We start from the raw sequence: 12,787 nt of genomic DNA on the forward strand, positions 1-12,787 counted from the left end.
GGAGTTAGCGGGGAAAAACATTTGTATGATAAAATCTAAACCGCTTAAGTTAGACACTTGAAATTTGGCATGCAGATATCTTAGTAAACTTAAAGCTTAGTTACAACAGGATATTGCAAAATTCCCACGGGCACGGGAGTTAGCGGGAACAAATATTTGTATGAAAAAATCTAAACCGCTTAAGTTAGACGCTTGAAATTTGGCATGCAGGTATCTTAGTAATTTTAAAGCTTAGTTACAACAGGATATTGCAAAATTCCCACGGGAACGGGAGTTAGCGGGAAAAAACATTTGTATGAAAAAATCTAAACCACGTAAGATAGATGAAGGGGGTAAAACGGGATCCACGCGTACGAAGTCGCGGGCGGCCGCTAGTTTATAATAAGAGAGTTACTTCATTTTTGTTTTTTTTTATGGTAGTGACTGCACCAGACAGTCTGCCCACAGAGAGAAACCGTGCGGAGAGCTGTATCCGCCTCTACAAACCGATGTGAAAAACGCCTCAACGTGACCACGACCGCTCTGCCAAGAGCCAAACGAATAATATGAAGATGATGGTAGAGGATCATATTGCAAAAGAGCTTCAATCTACACTTTATTTAGTCCTTACACAGAAACTCTAAAATGAAACAAACGTGCATTCAGAAACGAGTTCTGAGCATCATCGTAAACAATATTTATAGTTAACAAGCCAAGACAAATGTTCTGGAAGATTCTAAATTTCCCCGTAGCAAAACAAAAATGGAGGAAACAAACGTATAAACTGGTACATGAAAGGGCCCGTAAAAGAAAGATGTAGATGATTTGTCTCCGGTTGTTTTAAGTCATTTTGTTAAGTAAAACCGTATTTTTCGTATGTTATGCAACCCATAGTATAATCTGGGAATCATACAACATCGATTCATTTAATCTTCATCAAATTATAATACAGGACCTTTTAATCTTTCAATAAATTAAAATTAATGTAGGCGGCAGCAAGGTTTAAAAAACCGAAAAGATTACATCAATGGCGATTTACAGATAACGATAAAATATCAAGATAAAACACTGATGTATATTTATTGCAACAAAAATGTAAAGGTTGATGTGCCGGCGACTGTATACCTGAAGTAATGATATTCTTACATAACCTTCATTATACTTCGGTCATTATAGTCTTATCTAAAAGTTAAATCATCATCATTCAAGCTTCATTATGCACATCATAATTAAGCTTCTTACTGTCCTTTATTAGAAGGTCATCCGTCCATCGAGCATGAATTAATCTCTTTCAAGTATAATCTCTGTACTTGCTCAAATTGTTTGCGCTATCTTGCTATTTTATTGGGCTTCAGTATATTTCTGGTAATACTGTATGAAACTTCACGACTAGTACAACTATAGTGTCACTAGAAGTAAAGTCTGATACATATCTTCAAAGCCAACAAGTAAGTAGTTAAATCTTACAGTTATAGTTCCCTATTTACAATCATATTTGAAACTTCTTCATTCTGTCTCTAATGCATACTTTGTCACATTTTAATTACGGGCCGGATCCCCTTTTCACTCATAAAGAAAACTTATTTACGCCCGTATTCACAAACTTACCTGCTAGCCCGTATTTACTATGTCTCACAGTACCCGTGGACGCCCAGGGTGAGTGACACACGAACCAATCACAGAGCTCTATTCAACGCTGTGCGTTTGATTTGCCGCTTCACTTAAGCAAGCATCGTCTGTGAATACGTCCGTCTCTAATGCGTCCTTTGACATATTTTAATTACAGGTCGGATCCCCATTTTACTCATAAACATAACTTATTTAATTCTGAAAATACTGTTACGTATTTTTTCGTACTATAACACCTTAACCGTGTTATTCTCGGTGTTTACGAAACCAAAACCGATTTAGATCAACTCGATTAACGTAAACAAATCGATCCCGGCAGGATGTATGTACCTACCCAGGATCTGCTAAAACCCTGGAATATACTAACATAAATAAAGCCAAAGAAAAACAGAAGAGCGTCTTGGTTGTGTCATATAAAGAAATGTTATAAAAAGAAAATCTTGTAAGAACTAGGTAGTATTTACAAACAAATTGTCAGTAAAAGTTGTTGATTTTAAGTTATTTGTGGACGTGTTTTGATATTGAACAATGATAGATATCGCAATTTAAAGATTATTTTTTATTGTTGTAATGAAATAACAAATGATCGTAAGTTTTTGAAGATAATCAAACGTTATAAACAAATAGGACGAAATATAATAAGACAATTCCATAGAAATAAAGCTAAATGATCCTATTACAGCCGATTCAAAATGAACCCTAGAAATATAATTTTTGAAAGAGATGACAATTCTTTTATTTTTTGTCTTTTCCTAGCAAAATATAGCTTAATCTATTCTAAACCTACACTCTCAACCGATTGCCATAGTAACATTTCCCATTGATCCACCATATCAAATCTTAGAACGATACAAGCCATAGTAATGGCTGCCCATTCCCATAGTTCCGAGTACATGACGCACGTCCGTTCCGATGGGCCATTGTGCGCGTGCGCCGGTAACCATAACAAACGGCATTGTCTTAGTCAATCGCAGATTTTACGACTGTTTTTGAAGGTGCAAGGCCTTATCGGAAAAAGGAGGTGACATAAGTAATTGTAGTAAGAAAGATAAGAAAAACTTTATAACAAAAACAAAAGTTGCAGTACACATACTCGTACATACACATAACACACATTTCTTAAAAAATATACTAAAGAGGTCAGCAAAAACCGCGACATGACTTTGGTGTCAAGCTGGTTTTAGTAAGTATTTTTTATGGCGAAATGCATTACTGTTTGACTGTTGAAGGCTTTTTGTTTTAAATATTTTAAAATCTGGACATATTCACCATAAGTCTAAATTCACATAAACTGAACTGAAAATTATTTAATTTAAATGGAAATTAGGTTTAATAAGAACCGTATATTTGGCAATTCTAGAAATGACTCTTTTAAAAAACCCGATTATAAATAAGACACATTTCAACGCATTAATATAGCAATTAGTATTTTTCAACGAAAATCCAACCGACCGGGCCAAGAGGACAACTAATTCGAAAAGTCAACGAACCGCACACCGAATCTGTAATATTGCAAGTTTAAAATTTCCTAAGAAAATCGTCTATTAGAAAAACCAGCCAAATGATTCGGGGAAGCGCCATCATTGGCGTAGACCCAATGACTCGACTCTATGACTTAATAACGTCGTCAATGTAGGATTGTATTTATTATTTTAAGAGTTAAAAGCTCATAAAGTTTGGCAGCGGTTACGATTAATGTGACTAACAATTGAGATATCAACACCTCAACAGGCATCATTTCATTTAATTGCTCAAATGATAGTGGTGACTTATGCTTCAAATTCATAGGAAAAGCATTATGAATTTATACATTAGTCACTTTATTTGGTTGAGCTGACAATCAAAATAATGTACTAATGACTTCTCTATTCTTTTTTATTTACTCGCCATTTACTTTATTGTGTTCCAATCTACATTTTAATAGATTACATTTTAATTTTAAAAACATTCACTTTTTCCAAAAAATAGCAACCACGTAAAATTTTCGACAAAAAAATCGTCGCCAATACGCCAACGTTGGGCTAAACGTCATTCCAGTTGGCAAGTGTCCTCTCCAACTAATTATCCATAACCACTGTATCGAAAGACAGGTTCGAGGAAACTCTCTTGGCAGACATCATTGAGGTAATTAGGTAAATACTTCGACTAAGTCGGTAAATCTTTCTACAACTTTACCGTTAGGTTTAGTACATGACGTCGTGATGGGTACAATGTAACTTTTGTGTTACAATGTAAAAGGCTGAACTGAAGGTGAACTTTATGTCTAAAGCATAACCGGCCATATGCCGAGATTCCAGGCAACAAATCAAAACACATCCCAATTGCATAATTACCTACATAGTTTCCGCCTATGCCAATGCATTGAAATGCAATATCAGTTTGAACGCCAACGCTACAGCACTTGTATTCCACGTCCTTGCACGCTCATCCTATATTTGAAAGAGTTTTAATCAAAGCCAAATCACTACGTGTTGTGCTAGTCCATTCTTGCGGCTAACAAAACATCACATTCCATGCGTCCGTAGTAGTTGTTATGACTGGGTGTTATGATTCAATATCGCTTGCTTGGCACGGACGTGGTAGTACCGTCAGCCTAGGTCACAAATTAGGTGAATGTCACAGCGTCCGACGGGAACGGCGATTTATCGGCCCGTGACGTCACTGGAGTCCAATATCGCGTCGGTCACGTGACAGGGAACGTGTCAGGCACTTCGTTACGTGGAGAGTGTGCATGGCCCGTTATGGTGATTTGTTGGGATGTGGCAAGGTCTGTAGGCTACGTGAATAGTAGAGGATGGATGAAAATGATGTTTGTATACGATGATCCTATTGAGTGTTAAAACTTATTATGTGACCGACACTCAACTATAATCACCTTTTTACAAAATAAAGGCACGGGATGCTGGCCGCAGACCGATCGAGCGATGTGGAAATCATTGGGGGAGGCCTATGTTCCAGTGGACGTCCTGTAGCTGAAACGACGATGATGATTAAGTACAGTTTGGTTTGGATTATTTTTTTCAATACCTAATGAACTTATAATTAAAAATAGATTTGTTTCAGGACTAGACCACAAATTCTTTTATAGACAGGTAAAAAACAAGTTTCATATGAATTAACAAAGTAAATTCACTTTTAAGAACTGTTTAGCATATAGGTAACTACTCGAAAGAAATACCCACGTAAAATAAAAATTATTAGCTTAAATGCGATTTGGGAATTCCACCTGGCTCTTTTCAATTGATCTTAGTACTAATGTGCGTAGGAGAGTTTTAAATAGGTATTCTTTTAATGGTGCATATTTGTATAAAAACTACGAAGAAACTGTAAATACGTTTACAGTATTCAAAGCGATGGGAAAAAACTTGGGAAACCTAAACTTTACTGATTTTATCACTATTTCACGTCTATTTGATATGAGCTTGTGGTACTAACGATTATAATCGAAGGTTCATATTTTAGGACCGAACGTTAGTTTGAAGAATATCTGCAGTCAATAATATTAAAATTAACAAACAAAAAACTCAGCAGTAGTTAGTAAGTTATTCTAATAAGATACCTAGGTTGTATTGTCCTCACTTTTGATAGATAAGGACATTATAAAAGACAAGGACCCAAGAGAGATCTATAATTGATAGGTAGGTACTATTGAAGCCTATTCGTATAGCTGTCTGTCTAGACTCTAGCCAATTTTCTCATAAAACACTTGAAGTCTGGCGGAAAATTATTTTTTATGACCTTAAGAGACGAAATGGACGAAACATTAGGTGGATAATATGTATCTTGATCACAGAGCAGGCAGCGCGGGGATTCCATGCTCTGTGATCTTGACTTATACAAGTATAACGCTTCCACCTTCGGCTTGATCATCACTTTCTATCAGGTGAGATGCAGGCCAAGAGCTTCCTCATTATGGATAAAAATTCTGAAAATAGTAGACAGCAGTAATAATAATAAAAAAAACATACCGTAACAATAAAATTGCCTCAACTGTATATTGATATACGCGATAACATGCAATCAAAAGCGATTTCACGGAGTTTTAGTCAAATCCTCGGCATGTAAATATTTCCCCGGAATTTTGTTATGATCCTAGAGGCGCCATTGCCGTATTTCGAGCGGCATTCCTCCGGGAATCCATCAATGTCTGTGTTTACAATACGAGATACGCGTGCGCGTCGCGTGATATGAGAGTAAACGAATATGAGTGATCATACGAAAAAAAAAAGTGTAAAATGAAAATACTACTATAAATAAACACGAACAAGAAAAAAAATTTGGAACAAAAATACGAGTTTAGATAGCACAAAGACAAAAAAATGTGTCAAACGAAAATACAACTATAAATACAAAAAATAAAAAAATTGTGGAAGAAAATTACGAGTTTTGATACGAAAAAGAAAAAAATTGGCCAGTAATAGTGAAACAACACTAAAACAAAGTTTACAAAAGAAACATTCAATACAATAACGAATTAACAATGAAAGAGAATATCCGATATACGCGAAACCACATGGACAGTTGTGTGATTCGATGAATCAGAATAAAAGGGATTATAGTCCGCAAAATACGCTTTCATTTCATTGATTAAAGTGGTTTATTCATTTATATTCATTCAGTTAAAGAAAATAGTATTTTACCGAATTCATTAATAAAATACATTGGCCTGCAAAAATAAGAGTTAGACTTATCACTTTTAAAAGTGTAATAACTTTTTAAGTACACAAGGTATAATCACAAATTTTCAAATAAAAAGGACTTGAAAAGAGTTTAATTTTGCTGCTATAGTTTCAACGAAAGCTGATGAAATAATATTTTAAATGTTTTTCTTTTAAATCACTGACTTCTTTAGGTTAGAAAAAAATTTTTTTGCAGGCCAGTTGAGTATAAAAGATAGAAACTATGATCCATTAATCATCTCTATATTAATTTAAGCCACAATTTGTTTTAATAACATAAAACATCGCACCTTCCCATTAAATTAATCCACGCAGACAGTTTCGCGGAACCAAAGATAGTTTGTATAATTTTTTTTCGCCTATGTTTAGTTGTTTTAGACAGCCGATGATCAGCTGGAACCATGCCTCCTTAATAAAACTGTTAGTTGTTTGCAAACAACCGAATAGGACGTTGGGAATAGAACTAAATATTCGTTAGAGCTAAAAATAAATGTTCACTCTAATTCCGTTCTAGTGTCTTAGAGAATATACATACACACACTCGAATATTCGTGTAAAAATTGTGTTATAGACTAAGTTTTTTTTTTGTTAAATAGGTATTTGAAATCAAATTCAAGGTGGCGGCGTTTTCTAGCCTGTTACTACATTTACTACGTTATTAAAATACTGTTAATAATTTTAACACGTGATCACCAAACTACAGAATAATTGATTGTTTATGTGTAGCTCTCTAGTTTACTATTTATACAAAGAAAGTATTAAATAAGGAAGAAAAAAATTGACCATCTATTAATTTTCTATAACTCTTTCATGCACGGCAGTGAATGTATAATATTTAATAAAAGGGGCATAAATAGTTAACCGGTAGAATGTTAACAGGTATATAATTTCATTTATTGTTGTTTAAAGACCAATAATTCAATACAAATCACATCCGTGAAAAAGGCAATTAATAAAGATAAATAGTTATTAAATAAATAAATAAAAAATATGTTAGCGGATTTGTTCAGCACTCAATAGGGTAGCACAACCAGTCATCTAACTTATTTCATAGGAATAAAATAATTTTAAACTGTAAAAAAACGCAACCGTCTCATAGATTTTATGTATGTTTGGCCATAAACAAAATAAGAAGAAGATAATGTGCCTATGTTAAACACAAGTTATAATGTTTTTCTTTAAAAGTTCTGTCTTCGAATTAAATAAATGGTGTCAACTGCCTAATTCAGTCGATTCTTTGTTGAAAGAGATGAATCACAAACAACTCGAGTCCCGTAACAAAACAGTTACGCGCTACAGTACACTCACACTCGCACGTCACTCGCAAAAAACCGCGGCCTTCACCGAGTGTACACAATGGATGTGTGTACACGCATGTCACATCATGTAGGTTAGGGGTCGCGGTTCGTGTAACGGAACGTCAAAGGGCAAGAAACTGTAGACACCTAGAGAAATCGATCGATAGGCCTGATCGTCACTTACCATCAGGTGAGATACAGGCCAAGAGCTTCCTCGTTGTGGATAAAAAAAAAAAAAAAAAAAAAATAGATGTCTAAACTGTAGATATTATCAATAAATAATAAAAAAAGTAAATCTAGAATTACACAGGTAAGTAAATAACTGAAAAGAATGTGATCTATTTTTTTAAGTTGCTCATGTAGCTGTATCGATTTACATGCATATTTACAATGGTTAATCATGCGTGAAAGAACAATCCCATTTTCATGTGAACTGCGATTGTTTTCGAACTCACAATAAGAATCATATCGTGTTGAAACTCAACCCGAGCATTGCCATAGCGTTTTCTCATGTAACAAGTTTAATGTAAACGAACATTAAACGCTGGAACAAACTATTTTTGCAACGGACAAATAATTTCGCGGTCCCAAATTACGAAACTGCAGACTAATTAATCTATTACAACATTAAGAAACCGGGTCAAGAAAAACAAAACCGCAACAGAAAAACGACTTGCAACCTTCACCAGCGATCCGCGAAAAGAAATCGCGTATGAAAACATTAGAACAACAAGTTTACTTCCCTAGACAATAAAGTGTACAATGGCGCGGACGATTTAAGAAAAATAATGTCAAAGTTTCCCGCGTAACGGACAGATGTGGGCTACGGCCCCGTTGCTGGCTTGTAACGAAACTCGCGTAATTAAGACATGTCACTAGAAAAAGAAATTAAAACTTCCCGCCTACAGTCTGCCGCAGATATTGTATAATACACATTTTTCTTTAAAAAGTGGGGTGTAACGGGGGCATGCTCTTTGGCCATTTGCCCGGGGTGAATACTAGTTTGCGAAAAGGCGATTTGTCTTGGCCATTTCCATATAAAACGAATTCATATGAAATTGCGCCTGAGTAGCATTACGTGTTGCTGTCATTAAAGTGGGATACTTGGACAAATTGAGAAAAGTGTGACATAACTTCGCAGAATTAGCTTTTAGTTTGTTAAATTATCCTTCAGAGAAAGTGGAAAGAAACGTGTCAGCGCGCTAAATTAAACATTAACTCTCACTTCTGTCATTTTATAACCGTTTCAAGTCACGATCATGGTTTTACAATTATAATTTTAAGACACATAAAAACTACACATTATCTAAACCATTATAGGGTTTCATAAGAACATCAATATAACCGGAGAAGAGGCAAGAGGTAATGGATAAAAAAGGGACTTACAGAAAGCCTAGGTATTACCAGGCTGGACTGAATGTACCTACATTAAACTGGAACACAAATGGGTTTTGGTTGATCTATGAAGGACTTTCATCAAGGACACGGACCTTCAATAAATAAGAAGTAAAGAAGAAAACTTCCTACAACGACAGTTTTATTTAAAATAAAAATATCACTAGGAAAAGTTTACAATCCGCCATATTCGTGATCTATAGTTAAAACGAATCCAGCTGACCCAGTAATTAGGTCTCTGTTTGTTTACATGCGCGCGCGCACGCCGCCATTGCACTTTACACACGTGTTGACAGATTACGCTGATGATGTAACGTGCTGTAACGACCATGTAAATATTGTGACTGTTTGACACTGTTTCAGTATCCGAACTGTTACATAAAGAATAATCACTAAGAAACACCTAGGGATCTTTCATTGGAGGGTTTTGGTTAAGCCACATTGTCATACTATCGTTGTTTGAATGTTTTTTTCATTCACTAACAAGTCTTTCGTTTCTAAACGTATTTGGCAACAACGTGCCAATCATTGTTTGAAGAAACCATTTTTTCGTTCGCTAACAAAAGTCATTCAATATATTTTCTCGTGTCGTTTCTAAACGTATATCTCTAAATGTCAGATGCATGTAAACAGTCTAAATAACAGAAATGATAATAATCAGATTTCAGTCACTGTAAGCTAAGGCTGGTTTTAGTGTCACGCGGACCGTTAGGGAGTTAGTTGTCTGCTAGGGAGCGGAGCGGTTCCTCCGGACCGCATTAGCATTACTCTAAAACGCTCCCTAGAAGCTAGAAGTTCATACAGATCGGCTGTGCGGAGCGATCCGCACTGACAGTCCGCGTGACACTAAAACCAGCCTAAGTGACTAAGCAGATACGATTTTTAGCCAAGCCAATTATTTCCCACTGTTAAAGATAAAATGCACAAAGTGTGTACTTAAATTTTTATTGATCCGAACGTTTCCAACGAAGCTGAAAGCCGCTACATTTTAATTATAATTACACGTATCACCGGCAAACACACCGCAAAATAAAATAAAAATAAAGCACATCAGAGTATACATTTTTGTTCCAAAATAGCACTTATCACAACGGCATAAGAGCTCGATGATCGTCCATACAAACACGTTCCAGCTAAGGTCCGTCTGCGGCGACTTTTTAAATGTTTTTCGGTCAATGGTTTAAGGAATGTTCACACAATATGTATAATATTTTTGCTACAGAAATATCACCTGACAAATATACCTGACGGTATTATGAGGTCTCACAGTGAGACCTCATAATAATGTTTGTGAATACGGGCGTAAGACTTCTGCGACAAGACGAACCAACACCTGTCGCAAAGTCCTCCAAAAATGTAACATTCGTGACAAATTCAATTTCACGATTGCTTGACGAAGTGAAGCAAACAAGCAGTTCTGTGTAAAAAAAAAAACAGCGAAACAACTAAGGAATTCGCAATCAAAGGCTTACCTAAATTAGTAGTATCATATTAAGCTCAATGTCTTCCTATCTAGTTTGCAAGATTGTCGATGTTATATTGGCGCTGTATAACGCAGGAAATTACAGTCGTAATCATGGCACAAAATAGGTGAAATAGCAATTTTGTTGAACTAATGAGGTACACAATAATTGCAGTATACATCAAACACTTTATTTTATTAGATCTCTATTTATTTAATAATCTGGTCGCAGTAAGGAAACTGTAGAACGCAATATCCGATAGGAAATCAACTATAAATATATCCTTTTTCATATTTATTAGAACTACAGTTATGATACAGCTGATTAAATTGTCGAGAAACTAACTGTAAATATTTATAGATCTTTGTTAAAAGATAAAATCAATAAATATTTACAGTTAATGATTCTGTGTGAAGAAATAATGATTCTGTATTGAAAATTAGTCTCACGGATGTTTCATGCATCAGTTAGTTTTTTTTAGTTTAAGCCAAAGTTGTTCAACAGCGACAACGAATGAAAAAAAATTACGGGACCTACACCACCTCCTGAATAGTCAGGATCTTCAGTTTAACCATTAATGAAACCCAAATTGTGAATAGTAAGTAGTAAGGGATAAGTAACTCTTAAAACTTACATGGTTTACGGGACTATTTCCACCTCTCGTTCCCACCGCTGCAACTCTAGTGTAGCCAGTATCTACAGCTTGAACGCCAATAAAAACCCAACCAGTGAAGGTCAAGTTTATCCGGGGGGAAAGTTAAACCATGGTTGTAATGTATATTATTGAGAATATATAAATAAATACCGGAAAACGCAGTGTGGGACCTCCAAGGTGGACCGATGACATCATAAAGGTGGCAGGAAGGCGCTGGACGCAGACCGCTACGCCCGCTACCAATCGATCAACATGGAAATCATTGGGGGAGGCCTATGTTCAGCAGTGGACGTCCTACATTTGAAATGATGATGATGATGATGACATAAATATCACATATCACTCGCTTCGCATCACCGAAGCCAGTGGCCTAAAACCCCAATTTTCCTGCCCACCTTCCAAGAAACGCATCCCAAACACTGCCGGAACCGAACCCGCGAAACATAAAATCAACATTCCATATTTACGACTGGGATATGGGTTAACACATTCGCGCAACACGTTATTATAGCTTTACTTTTAAAATTAATTAATTTAACACATTGAGGTTAAATCTAAAACGACAAGCTTTCGTATTACAAATGAGTACATCAAAGAGTTTGTGTTTAGACATTTTTGTAGTTTAAACTTATTAGTTTGGCAATAAATTTTTCGAGGAACATTTTTATGAGTGTAATTATGTTATGTACAAGGCAGTACATCAAGCTTAACACTGTGACATTTATTTTAGTGGTAATAGTTACAATTTTACAAAAAAAGTAATGTAAAGTTGTGATGTCACTTTACCGCATAATACTGTCATTTGTGCTAGAATTTATTTCTAAACAACATTCATTTTGCGATAATACTAGCATTAATCATAACTAATTCTAACTTAATACTACTAATATTGATATGAAAATATTTTAGTGACAGAATATAACTTTTGCGACACACTAAAAATGGTTCATCTATAAATTTTTTTACAAAATTTTAGTACTTAATTAACTGTGTTTAAAAAAAACCTACCGATTTTTTCAATGTTTTTGAACGAAATTAAATAAACTTTTTTACATATTTTTTCTTGTAATCATTGACTAAACATCTTTAATGCCAATGCCCCTTGCATAGGGAAACTGGTACGTCAAAAATAAATACACGAACAAACGCAAAGCAAACAAACAGCTTTGCACTTAATTGCATAAGGCCGAGGGTCAGATTTCACAACAATCTTCAAACCAGAGTGACAGATAAAACGAGATATTTTTAGAATCCTCGTGAATCAACCTTAAGAAGTCAATTTCAAGGAAAAGATAATAAAGCTCTACTACTCAGAGTTCACTAACGGTAAGCAATATGAGGGAAGTACAGTCAACACACAGACTATTTACTGTTGCAAAATAACATCTATTGCAAGTACATGAGATGTCACAGGGTTAACTTTAATCGTAGTTCGTAGTTTCAGTTTTCGCACATGTATTGACTTTTGTTTTTTCTTGGGATAAGGCAAAGGCATAAAGTCTTGCAGCCGAGCAATGACATGTAAATCTTTTTCGAGCATTTAAATTTCGAATAAAACAAATAACAATCGACAAGGAGGCGCGCCGTCAAACCTTCTTATGGCGACCATTCCAAATAATTTTTATGTCATCCCAAATTGGATGCAGCCAATCAAAGATTTAATAAAATTGGCATTTCTCAACACCTCAG

At 35.3% G+C, this 12,787-nt stretch overlaps 1 protein-coding gene and 1 long non-coding RNA gene across 2 annotated transcripts in view; one reads left to right on the forward strand and one right to left on the reverse strand.

Moving 5' to 3' along the window:
- The window catches only part of LOC135084187 (uncharacterized), a 151,826-nt gene that overhangs the window by 21,113 nt on the left and 117,926 nt on the right, over positions 1-12,787 (forward strand). The gene's annotated exons all lie outside the window — the stretch shown is intronic.
- LOC135084178 (dual specificity tyrosine-phosphorylation-regulated kinase 2) overlaps positions 1-12,787 on the reverse strand; it is a 208,166-nt gene that overhangs the window by 8,662 nt on the left and 186,717 nt on the right. The gene's annotated exons all lie outside the window — the stretch shown is intronic.

Source organism: Ostrinia nubilalis, chromosome 25 (genome assembly GCF_963855985.1).
Source record: "Ostrinia nubilalis chromosome 25, ilOstNubi1.1, whole genome shotgun sequence".
NCBI lineage: Eukaryota > Metazoa > Arthropoda > Insecta > Lepidoptera > Crambidae > Ostrinia > Ostrinia nubilalis.